General features: G+C 30.5%; 1 long non-coding RNA gene across 1 annotated transcript; it reads right to left on the bottom strand.

Moving 5' to 3' along the window:
- Positions 1–9,494: 9,494 nt before the first annotated feature.
- On the bottom strand, positions 9,495–20,890 carry LOC143043693 (uncharacterized). The gene is made up of 4 exons (XR_012968550.1): positions 20,763–20,890; positions 15,980–16,198; positions 14,706–14,769; positions 9,495–9,692 (listed from the first exon to the last, which is right to left on the bottom strand). It is a non-coding gene; the product is annotated as an uncharacterized LOC143043693 (long non-coding RNA).
- Between the last annotated feature and the right edge of the window lie 2,513 nt (positions 20,891–23,403).

The following is a 23,403-nucleotide window of genomic DNA, read 5'->3' on the forward strand; positions in this document are numbered from 1 at the left end:
AGTCACATGTCCAATGTCCTTGATCTCATTTTTATGGTTCAGTGACCACTTGAAAAAAAAGTTCAAAATTTTTGTAATGTTGAATTCTCTCTTATTATAAATAATAGGATAACTGTATTTGGTATGTGCTTACCTTGCAAGGTCCTCATGCCTATCAGGCAGTTTTCACTTGACCTCGACCTCATTTCATGGATCAGTGAACAAGGTTAAGTTTTGGTGGTCAAGTCCATATCTCAGATATTATAAGCAATAGGGCTAGTATATTTGGTGTATGGAATGATTGTAAGGTGTACATGTCTAGCGGGCAGATGTCATCTGACCTTGACCTCATTTTCATGGTTCAGTGGTCAAAGTTAAGTTTTTAAGTTTTGGTCTTTTTATCTAATATTAAATGCCAAAGGTCAACTTTATTTGTTGTATGGAAATATGTTATGATCTATATGTCAGTTCCGCAGGTTTTATTTGACCATGACCTCAATTTCACGGTTCATTGCACAATGTTAAGTTTTTGTGTTTTGGTCTATTTTTCTTAAACTATAAGATAAGTAATAGGTCAACTACATTTGTTGTAAGAAAGCATTGTTAGCTGTATATGTCTGCCTGGCATGGTTCATCTGACCTTGACCTCATTTTTATGGTTCATTGGTCTTTGTTTAGCTATCTTGATTAATGTTAAGTTTATGTGACAGTTGTAATAAAGCTTTTTACTTAGGACTATCAACATAATACCAATGATTAGTAACGAAGACGAGATATTTCAGTGTGTGCACTCTTGTTTATAATTAGGGGGATGTAAGTGGTGATATTTGAGAAGGAACATCTACAATCCTTCATAAATAGATATAAGAAGATGTGATATGAGACAACTCTCCATCTAATTAACAAGTGGTAAAAGTAACCAATTATAACATGTATAAATCAAAGTTCTGTCTTCAACATAGAGTTTTGGCTCACACCGAACAGCAAGCTATATAGGGCCCCAAAATCATTAGTGTGAACCATTTAAACGGGACCACAAACGATCTTATTTAAATGAAAAAAACGTGAAACACTTATGAACCACGTCAACAAACAACAACCACTGAACATCAGGTACCTCATTAGGACAGGCGAAAAAACAAATGCAGTGGAATTAAATGTTTTGATACCAAGGTACCAAGCTTAACCCTTAAATGAACGATAGTGTGACATCATAACATATAAAACCTCACTATAAAATATGAATTAAAATGGGTTAACTTAATCAAAGGACATATTACCACAAACTTGAATATATACACTGAACGAATGAGTTTGATATATGCCACAATGATAATACAAAATCATTAAAATAAGGGATTATATGTTAAACAATTTCACAAGGATAACCACAACCTTTATTGTAAAAGTACACATTTGGGAGTTTACCGACTTCAGGAGCTATATAGCTACTTAGGTATAATTGAAATCTATCAATGTACATTTATACAGTAGGCAGTATGTGCTTGAATTCGAGAAACAACACCTACAATCCTTTGTGTACATTTGATATAATAAAAATTGCAAGATTATGGTTAGAATTTGTGAATCTGCACAAACTATCGTATCGTTTATGTTTGCACCACCCACAAAACGTAAATCGTTAGTTCTTTATCTGTGTCTTCATCTTCAAGTTGTTTTTGTATTCACTTTTGTGGGAGATGCGCTTCATCATATCTGCTCATTATTTTACTCATTGTAATTATCACCATCTGCTCCAAAACTCCTAACCGAAATGTAATAATCTTTTGGCATAATGTTTACTCTCTTATGTTGTAGTGCAATTTATATGCTAGTAGATTTTTGGGTCAAAACTGTATGTGGGTTTCTTTGCCGAAGCATGAACGTATTTTGCAATAGGTTTAAATGAGAGATACACATTGTTAAGGATTTGTATAGTGAAAAGGATTTTGCGGTTTATACAAATTCTTGCCAATTTTTATCCACTAATTCTAAAAATCCTTTATTAAAATGATTTATACCTTCTTATAATCTTAACCATATTACATGATAATGGATTTTACACCTAATTTTCTAAAACCCTATATAACAATAAAATAAACTTTCTCATGATCTTAACCATATAATCTTTTAGCATCTCATTTTTTTATCAGATTTGTTATAGCGTATACTTTACACTTGGAGATACAGTAATATTCCCATGAAAAGCCAGAAATTAACAGGCACGCAAGCTCAAAATATAATTGTAGTTATCTTTAAGGCAAATTCGTTTTGGCATTAGTTGAAAAAAAATCTGTATGCACTTAATCTGGTTAAACTTGGATGTAATTTTTTCTAGTTATCTTACTCAAACCACATTTTCTTATATAAAAATGATTTATAAACATTAACAATTTAAAATGCATGCAGTAGGACATATCTTTTGATAAAAGACAACTTATAATTGCAAGTCTCTTAAAACACACAACAGCAATAAACTATTTAACAATTAAATATTATACACTGAATGGGCACTTTACACGAAATATGCGTCATAGGACCTTGAACACATATACAGCAATCCCTAAATGAACCTGTATTCACTGTTAATAAAATATCTCAATTATTTTACAAATATAAGGTTAAATCTTTAGTAGTTAATACACAATTTCAAGAAAGGCTGTTCTCTCAGTCGCATTGATAAAAATGAAGAAAGGCATTGTCTTCAGAATAACCGATGTTGCTTCAATTTAATACGCCGTTTCAAACTGTTTTCCTTATTTTTAAAATAGTAGACAAACTTGGTCCAAGTTGAGGAGTAACTTTTAATCAATTATGCGACAGTTATATCAAGTGTCCATAAAGCACTTAACCCTTTTTCAACATGGTATTGAAAAGTCCAACATTATAGGTGTAAATCATATTTTAACTGGTGTTTTCACATCAAACTTTAAGATCAACGGGTTATAGTTTATAAAGTATCATCATTCATCGAAACATTTAACAGAGTGTTGTAAGCAATTAAAATATTTTCTTCATTCCATTGTAAAATATGTTATAAATCTGAACATCGGACAGACGCTAAAGTAGTTTTTAGTCAAACAAATGTGTTAATGCTACGTCCATTTCTATTATTACTGAATAACTGAATGCAAACCAACAGAAAAATATATCGAAAACTTCTTCAAATCTTACATCTTGTATGTTTCTAACAAATAACAAAGTTTAATCATATTATATTTTTTTTTATTCATATGTATCGTGACAAATGTACACGTATCAAGTTCAACATCTAACTAATTTTGCTACTGACTTCAATGCATGAAATATTCGTCGCTGGGTGTTGAGCATGCAACAGGAATTAATCAATATATAAACCAAAAAAAAATTCAAGTACTCAGAAAACGTAGAAAAGTTAATCCAGCTAATGATATAGTTACAAACAATGTGATAGTCGTAAGAGGTAATACTTGATTAAATTCCACAAGAGTGAAATTATCTTCGTTCAATATCAAAGTATCTATGTCAAGTAATTTTATATCACAACCGGATCTGAGCTTAAATCATGCATTGAACATTCAAAGTTCCATGTATAAGAGAGAGTCGACAATTTGCTTAAATAAAATGACTATCTTCAGTTAAAAAACAAATCATCATAATTGCGGCTTCTGGTTGGTATTCCACAACATATATTTTTTTTCATCTTTTTATCTTTTTTATCTATATCTGTAGTATTAACAAATATCAGTATTTCTTCAATCATTCTAAACCACCCTCGGAAAAAGATATGTTTAGTGAAGATTTTTTGTGTGTTTTGTGTTGCTAAGTCTTTATGTGCTTTTATACTGTTGCTTGTGTTTGTGATTTGGTCTTTTTCTTTTTTATCCCTGATGTTGTCACTTTATTTTCGACTTCTCAGTTTGTAAGTCCCTTTTATATCGATCGCCTCTCTAAAGCTGAACTTCTTGGAGGTTTTAAATAACTTCATGACTTCTTGATTCGCGTACTTCATTTTCATTTCAATGGTTAAATGTTTTTTTAAATAGCCATTTGTTATCAGCAACTAATAGCATGTCCTCTTCGGTCAGGAAAATGATGAATATGGCACATATACTTATAAAGACCCATGATGATATCATGTTAGTTACATATTTTCTCCATGAAAACTGTATATTAATGTTTGGCAAATAAAGTTTAAACGCATGACTGTAGTTTTTTCATATTTCTCCCCATTGTTCTTAGATTTGTTCGTGTGTTGTTGTGAACAAAAGTGTATTATCAAAAGATAGTAAAGACCGTGTAGATTCCATTCCCTACAAAAAGTTAAAAATATCTACCGGTACCTTCATGATATTTTTTGCTTTGAATAATTAAGACTTGATTCTCTCAATGCTAGTATGAAGAGATCAATTCTTTCGGCTTATGTCTTTTGGGATTTGATATTTCACCTTATAATAAATTGCCAACTATTATCAAAATCATGAGATAACGTCTTTTGAGTAACAAACAAGTTTCAGCTGATCAACTGTGTAATAGTTTCAGTACATACAAACAAACAAAATACTCAGAATCACGGCTGATACAAACTGGTGCCCAGAATCCAGAACAATACCAACTGCCTATATCTCATACCATCTCATAACCATAAACAAAACATATACAGACTGTATATGGGAATCACAGACAATAAAAAAAAACTGTAGATGTATCTTACAACCACCGAAATACAAAGACTGTTTTTAGAACCACAGACTATTTACATTCAGATTACTTTTAAGAACCACAGACAATACATTCAGACTGTGAAGGAGAACCACATACAAAACACACTAACGTACCTAACAATTAGACAATACATTAAGAACACATGCAATACATATAGGTTTAAGTGGATTAACGACCCACCTATTATGTAAGCTTGTTTACACATTGTTGTCAATATTATGAAATTTTATACACCTATGAGGTTAAGCTAGCTATAAAACCAGGTTAAAGCCACCAGTTTCTACATCAGAAAATGCCTGTACCCTTTCAGTTAAAAGACAGGTGTTATACCAAATATGTCTGGTTTTTTTCAAACATCGTTATACATAAATGGAATTTGATGTGACAGTCATACAAGCGCTATAAAGTCAGGTTAAATCCACCATTTTTTGCATTTAAGAATGCAGGTACAAAGTTAGGAATATAACAGTTGCTGTTTATTCAATTGATGTATTTTATCATTTGATTACTTTCCTTTTTGAATTTTCCTCGGAGTTCAGTATTTATTTATTTCACTTTTTATACATTCTGTTTGATGTGTTTGAGCCTTTGATCTTGCCATTTGATCAGGACGTTTCCTTTTCTGCTTTTCCTAGGAGCTCTGTAATTTTGTTATTTTACTTCATACCAATCAAGCATATTCTTTTTGCTGTGCATGATCTTATTTTGTGTCATGGAAGAATACCCATATCATGTGTTATTCTAATACACGAAGAAAATCTTGAAGTAATCTTTCAATTAAACATTGTTTCACATATGCTTAAAAATTAAACACTTGAAATGTGGTATGATTATCAAGAAGATAACTATCCAATGGAGACTTTCAACAATGGCAAAACACATACCATATTGTAAAATTTAGTTCAAAGGAGAAAACCAGTCATGTCATTAGTGTAGAAAACTTGGGGTCAACACATTCAGAAAGTGAGTAGGTTAAAATCAATCCAGTTTAGTCTGGTGTAAAATCATTCTGTAATTGCCAAAAGTGCATTTGATATAAAACATGTGTAAGGCAATTTCCTATAAAATTTACATTTCCAAGGGACATTACTCATGGTGAAATAGTGGATTAATTGAAATGAATTTCAAACTAACCCCAATTATTGCTAAGATAAACCTTCAATATGAATTTCGTAGCAATCCTATGAATGATGTAGATTTGAAAAAGCTTTCCATGCAATTTTTCATATGATTTATATATCCAAGGGGAATAACTCCATCAATAATAATTGTTTGGCACTGATTATGACTCCCCTATAAAATGAATTCTAAACACTAACTTAACTAGGAGCTACATTCAGTTTAAAGGTAATCAAGTATAAAGGCATATTAAAACTGCTTCTGAAATTACTAGTTGTTACAGATACACATGTTAGAAAAAAGGTTAAAAAAAGATATGCATTTTTCACTTTACTAGGAGTATCCCATGTTGGCAAAGAACCCCAAGCATGAGAAGGAGAAATGACATAAAGTATCTAAGAACATAATATAACATGATTTATTGTACGTAGCTCTTTAATACTAATTGAATATAACTAAAACACAAATCTAAGTGCAGTAAAAATAGTCTCCTCTGTTCAGTAGACATTCTTGTCTCTCATGCTTTCTTAACTGTGCGGTAGGCACTAAATCTTGATTAACCTAAAAAATAACAATATGGTTCAGTTGAACAAATGATTATTCCAAAACAATACAAAATTTAAAAGCTTCAAACAGTTGTTATTTATTTTATATCTAAAGACAAATAGGATGTTTCACCATTGCAATAGCAGAATCCCAAGATAGTATCAAAATGTAAAACTTATAATGCAGAAATTCAATTCACTTGTGAGACCAATCATTTAAAAAAAAAGTTCAAATCATTTTTTTCTTGGGTAATTACTTTTCTTTGATTTACAACTGTGATGATTAAAAGAAAAAGTGTTGTGATAGACAAACATTGTGTGGTGATAGACAAACATAGTGTGGTGAGAGACAATAGTGTGGTGATAGACAAACATAGTGTGGTGATAGATATACAGACTGTAATGACAGATTTATACAGTGTGGTGATTGGTTATGTGTGGCAGTAGATATATTATATGTGGTCATAATTATATATAATGTGTGGCAGTAGATACATAATATGTGGTGGTATATACATTATTTGTGTGCCAGTAGATGTATTATGTCGACAATGCTACAAGTACAATAACACTGAAACAATATATTTATAAGGTTTACTCATCATGAATGTTAGAATCATTGACCGACAGTTAGTAAACCATATTTGCTGCTTTTATTGAAAAGACACCTAACATGATATTTACATATAATATTGCATAATATGTTGAAGCAGTTATTCTTTAAAAACATTTTTTAAATTATTTCATTTCAACCAGGATTGTTTCATGCTAATCCACTTTCAAATTGGTATAAATAGGGCTTTGAGAGATATACCCAGTGGTGTGATAGACATAATATATAAATTGAGGTGAAAATCTAAAGAGTAAGGTGATAGATATTTTGAGTGAGGTGAAACATATAAAATGAGGTGATTGATTTACAAGGTGAGGTGATTGGTATTTTTAGTAAGGTGATAGGGTATATTGTGTGGAGATGTACATAGAGAATTTTGGGGTAGATATAGGGTTAATTAAGAAAGATATAGAGAGTGTGTGGTCATTGATAATACATGTGAGGTGAAAGTATGTAAAGTAAGGTGATAGGTGTTTATAATGTGGACATAAACAAAGGTACTGTGTTGATTGATATGGATAGCATGGGCATAAATATAGAATGTGTGTGGTGATTGATATATAAAGTGAGGTGATTGATAAAAAAAAGTAAGGTGATATGTGTTTATGATGTGGTCATAAACATGGAGACTGTGGGGAGAGATGTTGAGAGTATGGGGATAGATATAGAGAGTGTGTGGTGATTGATATATGAAGTGATGTAATTGATAAATAAAGTAAGGTGATATGTGTTTATTATGTGCAGATATACATAGAGAAGTTTGGGGTAGATATCGAGAGTATGGGGATATATATAGAGAGTGTGTGGTGATTGATATATAAAGTATGGTGATTGAATAATAAAGTAAGGTGATAGGTGTTTAATATGTGGAGATATACATAGAGACTTTTTGGGTAGATATAGAGAGTGTGTGGTCATTGATAATTTATGGTAGGTGAAAGTATGTAAAGTAAGGTGATAGGTCTTTATAATGTGGTCATAAACAAAGAGACTGTTGGGATAGAAATGGAGAGTATAGGAATAGATATAGATATTGTATATATTGATAAATAAAGTGAGGTGATGGATAAATAAGGTAAGGTGATAGGTGTTTATAATGTGGTCATACACATAGAGACTGTGGGGAAAAGATATCTAGAGTATGAGCATAGATATAGAGAGTGTGTGGTGAGTGACATAGAGAATGTGGTGATAGACACAGAGATGATGGGGATAATTATAGAGAGTGTGGTGATTGATATATAAAGTGAGGTGATTGATAAATTAAGTAAGGTGATAGGTGTTTATTTTGTGAAAATATACAAAGAGACTTTTAGGGCAGATATAGAGAGTGTGTGTGTGGTGATTGATTTATAAAATGAGGTGATTGGTAAATAAAGAAAGGTGATAGGTTTTTATTAAGTGGAGATATACAAAAAGACATTCGGGGTGGATATAGAGAGTATGGGGATAGATATAGAGAGTGTGTGGTGATTGATATATAAAGTGAGATGATTGATAAATAAGATGAGGTGATAGGTGGTTAATATGTGGAGATATACAAACAGACTAAAGGGGTAGATATAGAGATTATGTGGATAGACTACAGAGTGTGGTGATTGATATATAAAGTAAGGTGATGGATAAATAAAGTAAGTTGATAGATGTTTATAATGTGGTCATAAACATAGAGACTGTGGGGATAGATATCTAGAGTATTGGCATAGATAAACAGACTGTGTGGTGAGTGACATAGAGAATGTGATGATAGACACAGAGATTATGGGGATAATTATAGAGAGTGTGGTGATTGATATATAAAGTGAGGTGATTGATAAATAAAGTAAGGTGATAGGTGTTTATTTTGTGGAAATATACAGAGACTTTTGGGGCAGATATAGAGAGTGGGGGATATATATAGAGAGTGTGTGTGTGGTGATTGATTTATAAAGTGAGGTGATTGATTTATAAAACGAGGTGATTGATAAATAAAGTAAGATGATAGGTGTTTATTTTGTGGAAATATACAGAGACTTTTGGGGCAGATATAGAGAGTGGGGGATATATATAGAGAGTGTGTGTGTGGTGATTGATTTATAAAGTGAGGTGATTGATTTATAAAATGAGGTGATTGGTAAATAAAGAAAGGTGATAGGTTTTTATTAAGTGGAGATATACAGAAAGACATTCGGGGTGGATATAGAGAGTATGGGGATAGATATAGAGAGTGTGTGGTGATTGATAAATAAAGTGAGGTGATTGATAAATAAAGTGAGGTGATTGATAAATAAAGTAAGGTGATAGGTGTTTAATATGTGAAGATATACAGACAGACTTTTGGGGTAGATATAGAGAGTATGGGGATAGATATAGAGAGTGTGGTGATTGAATTATAAAGTGAAGTGATTGCTAAATAAAGTAAGGTGATATGTGTTTATTATGTGGAGATATACAGATAGACTTTTAGGATGGATATAAAGAGTATGAGGATAGATATAGAGAGTGTGGTGATTGATATATAAAGTGAGGTGATTGATAAATAAAGTAAGGGGGTAGCTTCTATATAATGCGGAGATATACATGGAAACTGTTATGATATACATAATGACTGTTGGCATAGGTATGAAGAGTGTAGTGATATTGTTGAGTGCTGCTTGGTTGTAAATCATTTAACTATTTATGTTATTTCATTTATCTTTTCTTCAATTTTCACCAATGACCTGTAAATCCCTGGAAAATCTTGTTTGGTATTTCTGTCAGAAGAACACAAATATAAATAATCAATTTTATAATTGCTACATGATAAGTATACAATCTTATACAAACATATCTCAGTGGACATTGCATATCTGCATATCTCCTTCCACTGTAAATTATACAATGACCAGTCCATTTCTCTCACTTTTAGAAGATACAACAATAGTATACCGTCTAGTGAAAAACAGATAAAGAATGATGATAGATGTAATCGTTGTGTTACTATAAATATGATTAGATGGTGATAAATAGATATAGATTGGTGATAAGTGTTGACTTAGTTATAGTTGTGTTATGTGTATATACATAAGGTGAAGGATACACAGAACAGTAGTAAGATATAAACAGTGTGATGATATATAAACAAAAGGATGATATATATATACATACTGTGTGGTGATATGTATCAATGGTGTTGTGATTGATTTAAACAGTGTAGTGAGTTAATAGATACATATGTGCAGGGGATACATATATAAAAAAATATATATAAAATGTGATGAAAAAAAATCAACAGTGAGGTCAATAAGATATTTTCAGGAAAGTCACACATATATAAAATGAGGAGATAGATATAAATTAAGGTGAGAGATATAAAAATTGTGGTGACAGATACACAGTGTGATGATATATGTACAAAGTGAGGTGATAGAGATATAAAATGTAATAATATATGTACAGTGTGGTGATAGATATATTAAATAAGGTGATAGATATATGAAATGAGGTCTAACTTACATAAAATGAGGTGATAGATATACAAAATTGTGGTGACATATATACAGCGTCGTGATAGATATACAAATTGAGGTGATAGATATATAGAGTGAGGTGACAGATACATAAAGTGCAGTGATACATGTTTAAAGTGAGGTGATAGATGAATAAAGTGATGTGATTGATATGTATATACATATATATTATTAATTCGTATATTTTAACAAATTTGATTCGTTTAGGGATAGTCACATGTTAAACTATATTTTCGAAGGTAGAGAGAAAACGGCGGATAGCAAAATGCATATTGACCGGCAAAAAGCATATCGCACGGTTATTTTTAGAATATCTAAAAACCGATATACTTTGTGACGTCATGTAATGAATTTCAGGATATTGTTTAACGTTTTGAAACACATGATATCTGTGATCGATTATTTGACGAAAAAAATCTTCAAATACATAAGATGTAAAAAAAAAAAAGTAAATGAAATAACAACTAATATGTTGTTATTGTCAAGGAAACAATGTAATATTCTATAAAATTCCAACAAACCTAATGACGATTTTGATACAAATATGGTCGGAAATTAATAATATAACAAATATAGCCTTTGTATGAGGTCAATACAGAATATATCGACCCAAAGAAGTATATCGACCTCGGACTTCGTCCTCAGTCAATATACTTCTTTCAGGTCAATATATCCTTGTATCGACCTCATACAAAGGCTATATTTGTATAATATAGTGAGGTCATAGCTTATAGTGAAGTGATAAATATATAAAGTGAGATGATAAATGTAACAAGTGAGGTAATAGATATATAGTAAGATTAGAGATATAAATAGTTTGGTTATAGATAAATAGTGAGGTAATAGATATAAATAGTTTGGTTATAGATAAGTGTCTGGATGAAAGAACATTTACAATGATGTCATCAAGATATTTTCAGAGAGGTGGCAGATTCATATGAGGAGGGACTGCATATATAAAGTGAGGAAGAAGAAAAATATTGACAGTCAGGCCAATAAGATACATCAATAAAATGAGGAGATTGATATATAAAGTGAGGTAATATATATATATATAAAGGTTGGTTTTAGATTATAATTGTGTCTTAGATTTAAAAAGTGAGGTGATACATATGTATAGTGAAGTAAAAGATACATAAAGTGTTGTGACCTATCATCAGTTAGGTGATAGATGCATATAGTGAGGTGATAGATATATGAGGTGTGGTGACATATGACCAGTTAGGTGATAGATGTATATAGTGAGGCGAAAGATATATAAAGTGTGGTGATAGATATATAAAGTGTGATGATAGATATATAAAGTGTTGTGACATATGATCAGATAGGTGTTAGATATATAAAGTGTGATGATAGATACATAAAGTGTGGTGATAGATACATAAAGTGTGGTGATAGAAACATAAAGTGTTGTGACAAATGATCAGTTAGGTAATAGATGTATATAGTGAGGTGATAGATATATAAAGTGTGGTGATAGATACATAAAGTGTTGTGACATATGATTAGTAAGGTGATAGATGTATAAAGTGTGGTTATAGATACATAAAGTGTGGTGACACATGATCAGTTAGGTGATAGATGTATAGTGTAGTGATAGATACATAAAGTGTGGTGATACATGATCAGTTAAGTGAAAGATGTATAAAGTATGGTGATAAATATATAAAGTGTGGTGATAGATATATAAAGTGTGGTGATAGATATATAAAGTGTGGTGATAGATGTATATAGTGTGGTGATAGATACATAACACGTGGTGATAGATACATAAAGTGTGGTGATAGATACATAAAGTGTGGTGACATATGATCAGTTAGATGATAAATGTATATATTGAGGTGATAGATATATAAAGTGTGGTGATAGATATATAAAGTGTGGTGATAGATACATAAAGTGTGGTGACATATGATTAGTTAGGTTATAAATGTATATAGTGAGGTGATAGATATATAAAGTGAGGTGATAGATACATAAAGTGTAATGATAGATACATTAAGTTTTAAGACATATGATGAGTTAGGTGATAGATATATAAAGTGTGGTAATAGATATATAAAGTGTGGTGACATATGATTAGTAAGGTGATAGAAGTATATAGTGAGATAGATATACAAAGTGTGGTAATAGATACATACAGTGTTGTGAATTATGATTAGTTGGGTGATAGATGTATAAAGTGTGGTTATAGATCCATAAAGTGTGGTGACAGTGAGGTGATAGATACATAAAGTGTGGTGATATATGATCAGTTAAATAAAAGATGTATAAAGTTAGGTGATAGATATATAAAGTGTGGTAATAGATATATAAATTGTGGTGATAGATATATAAAGTGTGGTGATAGATATATAAAATGTGGTGATAGATGTATATAGTGTGGTGATAAATACATAACATGAAGTGATAGATACATAAATTGTGGTGACATATGATCAGTTAGATGATAGATGTATATAGTGAGGTGATAGATACATAAAGTGTGGTGATATATGATCAGTTATATGAAAGATGTATAAAGTTAGGTGATAGATATATAAAGTGTGGTGATAGATAAATAAAGTGTGGTGATAGATATATTAAGTGTGGTGATAGATATATAAAAGGTGATGATAGATGTATAAAGTGTGGTGATAGATATATAAAGTGTGGTGATAGATGTATAAAGTGTGGTGATAGATATATAAAAGGTGGTGATAGATGTATAAAGTGTGGTGATAGATACATAAATTGTGGTGACATACGATCAGTTAGATGATAGATGTATATAGTGAGGTGATAGATATATTAAGTGTGATGATAGATATATAAAGTGTGGTGATAGATATATAAGGTGTGGTGATAGATATATAAAGTGTGGTGATAGAAATACAAAGTGTGTTGACCGATATACAGTGTGGTGACAGATGTATAAAGTGATAAATGCATAAAGTTAGGTGATAAATACATAAAATTATTGGATAGATATATAAAATGAGGTGAGATATATATATATAGAGAGAGAGAGTTAGGACATTAATATATATAGCTATAGTGAAGTGCTAAATATATAAAGTGAGGTGATAAATGTATCAAGTAAGGTTATAGATATACAGAAAGGTGTTAGATGTATTATTTGTTGAGTAACATATATAGTCACGTCAAAGATATACCAATAGAGGTTTACATATAAACAGTGAGATTATAATATATAGTGTGAGGTGATTGATACATAAGGCAAGATGTTGGGTATTTAAAGTAAGTAATAGGTGTATATAATGTGGTGGTATATATAGATACTGTGGGGATATATATAGAGAGTATGGTGATTGTTATAGAGTGTGGTGATTGATATATAATGTGAGGTTAAAGGTATCTTAAATAAGTTGATAGGTGAGGCAATGAGGAGATATACATAGAGACTTTTGGGATAGATATAGAGAGTATAGGTATAGATAAGTATAGATATAGAGAGTGTGATGATTGATATATTAATTGAGGTGATAGGTATTTAAACTTAGGTGATAGGTGTATATTATGTGGTAATATACAAAGAGACTGTTTGGATAGCTATAGAGTATAGGTATAGATATAGGGAGTGGTGGTTGATATATGAGGTGATAGGTATATATAATGTGGTGATACACATAGATACTATAGGGGTAGATAAAGACAGTATGATGATAATTATAGAGTGTGGTGATTGATATATACCATGAGCTGATAGTAAGGTGATAGGTGTTTATAATGTGGTAATATACAAATACATTCATCATAGATACCAGGACTAAATTTTGTATATATGCCAGACACACGTTTCGTCTACAAAAGACTCATCAGTGACGCTCGAATCCAAAAATGTTAAAAAGGCCAAATAAAGTAACAGACTGAAGTGATAGATATTGAGAGTATGGTAATAGATATAGAGACTGTAGCAATAGATATGCAGTGTGTGGTATGATTAAAATGAAATTTCATGTGTTAAAATAGTCACTATATAAATTATTTACTGAAGGATATATACATCTATTCAATAAGGATGTTTGACCAACATTTATTATACCATATTCCTATTATTATTTACATAATACATGTGCATGATTACAAGAATGTAGAAAAGTCATTGATACAAATATTGTGTGATATGCTGTAGCAGTTTTCCTAATAATCATTTTCTAAAAAACCCTTCACCATCACTATAAACAGAATTGCTGAGTGCTTCTTTGTTATAAATCATTAAATTATACTTGTTATTTTATTTGAAATTAAATATACCTTTTTCTTTTCTTCCATTTTCACCCATTACATCTTAATTCTTTTAAAATCGTGTTTTGTATCTCTGTAAGAAAAATCAAAATATAAATAATAATTCCTACATGAAGTCATTATAGGTTTACAAGCTTATACAAACATATATCAATGGAAAAGCCGAATTTGTTGGAATTTCTCTACTGTTTTAAAATTTAAAATATTAAGAAGCTATATAACCTATGTTATATTTTAGAATTGTACAAGTGTTTAAACTAAGATGTTCGGTATTAACTAGTTTAAACATAATGTATTGTCCAAAATGACAAATGGATCAGACACAAGTTTTACAACTTAGTTATACGGTATTAACTGTTTTATTGTATAAATTTCAAAATTGTTATAATCTATTCAAAGAAGATTGATGTGATTCATTTTACATCATGATCATACTGATGAAGGTTTACAAAATATTTATAAATAATTACTTCATTACTGTTTTGTTTACTTTTAAGGGTTTAATTATATATAACAAGATGAGGTGGTGAAAGATATATAGTGTGGTAATTTATAAATATAAATATGATAAAGTGGTGATACATAGATATAGAGTGGTGATAAGTGAGGACATATATATATAGCAAATTTACAGATATAACATTGTGGGGTTGATGTTTAGGCGAGTTATATATTATATATATATATATATATATATATATATATATATATATATATATATATATATATATATATATATATATATATATATACAAGTACGTCTGAGTCAGTGACAACTCTACAACAGATGTATCCATCGGATCGCCATCAATGATGGTGATACATGGCTGTGTACATAATGTATATACAACTCGTCTAAACATCAACCCAACAATGTTAGATCTGTAAATTTGCGAAAATTGTAATTTTAATTGTAATAGAGTTGTAATTGTAATAGAGTTGTAATTTGTAAATATAGTGCGGTGAAGAATATACAGAATAGCGATTATATATACAGTGTGGTGATATATAAGCAAAGATGAGGTATACATATATACTGTGTGGTGACAAATATAAACAGTGTGGTGATTGGTTTAACCAGTGTAGTGATAGACATATTAACAAAGTGGTGATGGATATATACAGAGGGGTGACAAGTATCAATAGTGTGTTGAATGATATACATGTTAAGTGTAGTTATATGTACTATTAGTGTTGTTATATATATACAGTGTGGTTGTTGATATATATAGTGTGGGGATATCCAATATAATCAGGATAGTTGGTAGCTTATAAAAAAAAACCTGAATCAATCCATTTCTTTCCTCTAGATACACCAACTGTATTTGAAGCAGTTTTTTCATGACATAGCTTTTTCTTCTTCCAAATATGATGAATATTCTGGCAAGTTGTGCATGATTAAAATGAATAATCAAAATGAGAAGCAGTTTTCTTCTTGATGTGTACCTTTGTATTACTTCCTTTCCATCAGAATTTATCAAGGTCCACTGTTAAATAGCAATCTGGAAAAATTCATATAAAAAATAACATTACAAATTCAGTAAATCAAATGACATTCTACCATATCAACAAACTGTTATATAAAGCCCATTCTTACTTGTTAACATATATTAAAGCTGTTTTTTTTAATTTTTAACATATGGATATACGAATCTTTAATATATAAAGAAAAAATATGTAATAGATCTATATAGTACAAGGAAAGACAAATTTATTTTTTAGATTGTGGTGATAATTGCATAGTGTGAATAGTGTGAAAATAGATATACAGTATGTGGTGATAGAAATACATATAGTAATGATAGCTTTTGGGAGTGTGGTGATGGATAAAGAAAGTGTGGTGATAGAAATGTAACATATGGTGATAGATTTGAACAATGTAGATGTATTCAGTTTGGTGATAAAATAAAAAGTGTAATGATAGATAAATAGTGTGGTGATAGATAAATTAAGTACAGAGATGATATATAGTAAGGTGATATAGATTTCTATTGAGGTGATTTATATTTATCAATATGGTGATATATATTTAGAGAGTTGATAGTATATATATACAGTGAGGTCATAGATATATACATAGAGTGGTAATAAATAAAAATATAAACATCTTTTATGGTGAATATGTATAACATTGTATAAAGTCATGATTTTATACAGAATGGTGATAAATATAAAAAATGTATTGATAGAAGTATAGAGAAGTCATAGATTATAAGTGTGGCAGAGTTGTCACTGACTCAGACGTACTTATAAATATAATTATTTTCTGTGACTGTATCTTACATTAATTTGTAGGATCCTTTACTATAGATAATTTAGCTGATCTGTAACAATAACATCTTCATGCCTTATATATCATGTACTGCAGTACGCCGCTAGATTAAAACTGACGTGGAAAGGTAACACACGGCCAGCAAAAGCTCTACTATTGTAGAGCCCAGGTGGTCGTGTGGTCTAGCGGGTCTATTTGGTGTCACGATATCACAGTAGCATGGGTTCGAATCCCGGCGAGGGAAGAACCAAAAATTTTGCGAAAGCAAATCTAACATTGGTGGGTTAATGTTTAGACGAGTTGTATATATATATATATATATATATATACAACTCGTCTAAACATCAACCCAACAAATGTTAAATATATATACAACTCGTCTAAACATCAACCCAACAATGTTAGATCTGTAAATTTGCTTTCGCAAATTTTTTGTTCTTCCCTCGCCGGGATATATATAAAGAGAGGTGATAGATATATTCATTATGTTGATATAAATATAAAAAGAGATGATAGGTAAAAGTGTGATGTGATAGATAAATAAGGTGAGGTGGTAGATATATGGGGTGTGGTGACATAAGACCAGTTAGGTGATAAATGTATATAGTGAGGTGAAAGATATATAAAGTGTGGTGATAGATATATAAAGTGTGATGATAGATATATAAAGTGTTGTGACATATGATCAGATAGGTGTTAGATATATAAAGTGTGGTGATAGATACATAAAGTGTGGTGATAGGTACATAAAGTGTGGTGATAGAAATATAAAGTGTTGTGACATATGATCAGTTAGGTAATATATGTATATAGTGAGGTGATAGATATATAAAGTGTGGTGATAGATACATAAAGTGTGGTGACATATGATCAGTTAGGTAATATATGTATATAGTGAGGTGATAGATATATAAAGTGTGGTGATAGATACATAAAGTGTGGTGATAGATAGATAAAGTGTGGTGATAGATATATAAAGTGTGGTGATAGATAGATAAAGTGTGGTGACATATGATCAGTTAGGTGATAGATGTATATAGTGAGGTGATAGATATATAAAGTGTGGTGATAGATATATAAAGTGTTGTAACATATGAGTAGTAGGGTGATAGATGTATAAAGTGTGGTTATAGATACATAAAGTGTGGTGACACATGATCAGTTAGGTGATAGATGTATAGTGTAGTGATAGATACATAAAGTGTGGTGATATATGATCAGTTAAGTGAAAGATGTATAATGTTAGGTGATAGATATATAAAGTGTGGTGATAGATGTATAAAGTGTAGTGATAGATGTATATAGTGTGGTGATAGATGTATATAGTGTGGTGATAGACATAACATGTGGTGATAGATACATAAAGTGTGGTGATATAGATTTCTATTAAGGTGTGTTTATATTTATCAATATGGTGATATATATTTAGAGAGTTGATAGTCTATGTATACAGTGAGGTCATAGATATATACATAGAGTGGTAATAAATAAAAATATAAACATCTTTTATGGTGAATATGTATAACATTGTATAAAGTCATGATTTTGTACAGAATGGTGATAAATATAAAAAATGTATTGATTTAAGTATAGAGAAGTAATAGATTATTAGTGTGGTGATATATATATATATATATATATATATATATAAAGAGAGGTGATAGATATATTCAATATGTTGATATAAATATAAAGAGAGATGATAGGTAAAACTGTGATGTGATACATAAATAAGGTGAGGTGGTAGATATAAAGTGTGGTGACAGCTTTATAAAGAGTGGTGATGCATATATATATATAGTGTGGTGAAAGAGAAAAAAATGAGGTGATTGGTGTATAATGTTAGGTGATGGATATATGAAGTGTGGGGATAGAAATGTGAAGCTACCTTAAAGAAATCTAGTGAGGCGATAAATATAAACAGTGAGGCCATAGACATATAAAGGGAGGCAGTTAATGACTACAGTATGGTGCAAAAGGTATTCAGAGAGATACAAATATAAACATCTTTTGGTGATAATATAGACAGTATTGAACAAATTGGTATTTATACAGAACAGTGATAGTTAAATATAATGGTTTTAGTTATATACAGTTTGTTGATTGAATTATAAAGCAGTAATATATTTAAAAAGTGGTAATACATGTATATATATTCAGTGTGGTGATATTAATATAAAGTGGTGATGGATAAATATGTTGATGATACAAAAGTGTAGTGATAGATTAAGTGAGGTGATAGATGTATAGTAAAGACATAAATATATAGTTAGTGGATATCTATGTCTGAAGTGGTATATATATAAAGTATGGTGATAGAGAGATAAAGTTAGGTGATAGATATTGTAGATGGTGATAGATATATATTGTGATAAATAATGGAAAATATATATAGAAAGATCTGAATAAAACACCTTTGGTGTTAGATAGATATACAGTGTTGTACAAAGTGGTGATAAATATATACAGTGGTTTTAGATATATACAGTGTGTTAATAGATTTATAGAGTGGTGATAAATATATAGTGTGGTGATAGATATATACGGCAGTGTTCTATAAAGTGGCTATTGATACAGAATGGTGATAAATAGATAGCGTGGTGATAGATATATACAGTGTTGTATAAAGTGGTGATTAATGCAGAATGGTGATAAATATATACAGTGGATTGATAGATTTATAGAGTGGTGATAAATATATAGTGTGGTGATAGATATATTTAGTGTGGAGATTTTAATATATTGGTGATATATAGTGTAGTGATAAATAAAGTGAGGTGATAGATATATAGATTGGTGAGAGATATAAAAACAGTAGGATGATAGATATATACAGTGGTGATAGATGTTTGCAATGGTGATAGATATATACAATGGTAATATATATCATGTATGTTTACATTGGTGATAAAAAATAAATATTTTTTTTATTATAAATATTGTTTTTATTATAAATATTTTTTAACTCGATATATCGCATTTCCGACCTGTTGATTATTTTCATTTAATGTAGGTGTGGTTAGTTTGATCTTACATTGTAGTTGTTCATTGGTCAATATTTGATTATGACGTAAAATTTTCATGCTTGCATCTGAAATTCCCATTGTGACGACATGAAAAGACAGAGAAATATATTTCACCTCCAAATCTTGTGCAATACGATATTTATCCACTCTTGACTGTGTCAAAATCTATTGATTTTAATATGGCCTAAAGGAATGTGTACTTTTTTATTGTCATGCATCAAAAATTACTGTTATAAATGTCATTTGGCAATTTTTTTTACGGTTATTCGTGAAGACAGGGGTACCAAGATTCCCAGGGGATTACAAGTATCACCCTCATACATGTACATGACCAGGGTGGGAGGGGTCATGATCCCAAAATCTTGGGCTTAAAAACATGAAATCCCGAGATCCCGAATTTAAATAAATTTAAATCCCTACATCCCGAAATTCAAAAATAGAATTCCTGGATACCTAAATAGATAATCCCAAAATCCTGAAACTAAAAAATAAAGGTCCTATCCCCCTCATACATGCACGATCCATAACAATCTTTTTAAAACTTTCTGGACTCCCCAAGAAATCATTTGGGCCACCTCCTATGAACACTGACCTGACACATACACATGAAACGTATTAATTGTCCGACTCTTTTGAACCAGATCACATTTTGTAGTTGGAAAAGGAAAAGGGGGGGGGGGGGGGGTGAAGACTCCTTTCCTTTAAAATGTTATTTTGCATTTAAAGATGATGTATGTTTTCATTGTTACAATGCATTATTTTTCATACCTTTCACATGTTTGTTTACGTTTTAGAAGTTATGTGTGCTCTTAAGGACGAGAAAGATAGCCACTTCATCAACTGAGCAAGTGTATTTTCTTTCGCAGATAAAATGTAAATAGATGCGTACAAATCTATCTCCAAATAGAAGATTTTTCAAAAATGAAAGTAGGAAATTCAGTGGGCGTTTCTTGCGCATGCGCACAGACCACGGTGATAGTTACGGTGACTGTATCAGGAACCTTGTGTATTATATACCTCTCACTTCTCAATCAGGGCGGAAGTCACACTGTACCAACAAAATACAAACCAATTTCCGAATCCCATCAAATTTACGGAACGTCTGATGCGCTTTGTTGTAATTTATAGAAAAGTTCCATTCTTTTACCTTTTATGATCTTTTATATACATATTGTTTTGTACAATATTACAACAACAAAAAAAACAATGAAATTATTGGACAAAATACAAACAAAAAAGCATAACCTTGAGATTAAAGAAGGGGTAGCTGAGATACCCCTATACTGAAAGTGTCACAACTTGTTGAATAATTATGCTAATATTAAAAACACATTTGAATTTTTCACTGGTCCATCAATACAAGAAAACACTTAAAAGTAGATTGAACATAATAAACAACAACAAAACTGCCATACCATGTGTTGGCATATGTGACATATATAGCTGAATAAGACGCAAAAAATTATCAAATTCGGAAAAATTGCATTTTTTTGCATTTGCAAGGAATTGCAATCTCATTAAAATCCGATGTTCTGAGTGGAGGGTAGCGTATCAGAACATCAGATTTTAATGAGATTGAGGGAATCGTAGTGAGAATTTTCTTATTATAAAATCCTTGTTGCACATAAACACATATAATGTATGTATATATAATATTAGCAATTTTACTATCTTTTATATGTTTTTGTATTGCTGACAATATTTTTTTATAACAGCTTCTACCAACCAACGATTTGCATAGTGAGACTATACAAATCCTTGACTTATGTTGTGTTTGAATTAATAGAAATTCGTGAAGGGCACATAATTATCACAAAACAACGAATACCCTGAGTATAGTAGCAATGTTAATAGAAACCTTAGAACCTGTACATGATATTGAGGATGAAATGCATTTTATTTTATCATGTCCATTATATTCTAATGTTCGTGAATGTTTGATAAAACCATATTATTGGCGTAAGCCATCTGTTTGTAAACTTTTACAATTAATAAGCACTATTAATGTAAAAGACTTGTGCAACTTGGGAAAATATATATTTAGAGCACTGAAGCTCAGAAATGATTGTTTTCAGTAAGATGATTTGTAATTCATTTGTTACAAATATTTGCTATTTGGAATTATATTTATATTTATTAACCAACTAAGTACATTATTGCCAAAAATGACTATTTATTAAAAATTACCTATTTTCTGTATTGGCCCTGTTTTTCTGTAATGGCCCTGTTTTTTTCCCGTAATGGCCCTGTTTTTCTGTAATGGCCCTGTTTTTCTGTAATGGCCCTGTTTTTTTCTGTAATGGCCCTGTTTTTCTGTAATGGCCCTGTATTAATGCCCAGTTTGTCTGTATTAAGCCCAGTTAAGGTTTTTAATAAAGTTAATAAAATTAAGTTGTAAAGAGTAAACCATTAAAGAGTTATAAAGAACCATATAAAGGGATCACTGTTCATCCTGTTTTTCAGCACATAACTTCTTTCAACTTGATATCTTGGATATTTGGTATATTTAAAGCTTTATCATGGTGAAGTACAAATTATTTTTTTCAAACTAAACTGTCATTAAAAGAGTAAGAGAGTACATCAAGTCGGTAGCAAGACATATACTTTTGTTCAGTTGGTTAATAAATGTATTAAGAAATAGGTGTTTTTATAATGGCCCTGTTATATGTCCTCGGTCAGTAAAAATGGCCTCGGATGTCTGTAATGGCCCTCTGCATTGCCTCGGGCCATTACAGACTTCCTCGACCATTATTACAGACCTTGGACATATAACAGGGTCATTATAAAAACACCCATTCATTAATACCATAGTATTTATTTTTTGTGTATGTAATACTGTCTGTTTTGTTATGATCGTATATTTTAGTAATCTATATTTAGTTAGTATATATTGATTATGCATGTACCTATATGTTGTAAAACATTTGGTTAATAAAGAATTGAAAAATAGCAATAGCATATCAATACAAACAAGTATAGAAACAGAGGCGGATTAAGAGGATATGACCCCCCCCCCTTTTGTGGGAATTTTTTTGTTGATTATATCTGAGACTACTATATTCATGGTTCTATTTTTACTTTTTGTTTCCGTATTAATAAACTTTATATCATATTCTTTTAATATTAAATCAACCTTATTGCACTCAATGCCTCTTACCTTAATTATATCCTACATTGCTCATATTATCAATTTATTCTTTGTGTATTACTTATAATATTGTGTATTTTTTCACTAATGTTTATATAATCATTGTATCTTGCCCGACAAGGGCCCATGATTGGTTTAATAAAAAATAATAATAATATACTAGAGAATCACAGAGACAGGACTGGAGCAGGCCACCTCATAGTCTGAGTCAGTTGGCCCTGTGACACTTGTGAAAATTTCTGAATCCGGCACGGAGATACA

This window comes from Mytilus galloprovincialis, chromosome 8 (assembly GCF_965363235.1).
Source record: "Mytilus galloprovincialis chromosome 8, xbMytGall1.hap1.1, whole genome shotgun sequence".
Taxonomy (NCBI): Eukaryota; Metazoa; Mollusca; class Bivalvia; order Mytilida; family Mytilidae; genus Mytilus; species Mytilus galloprovincialis.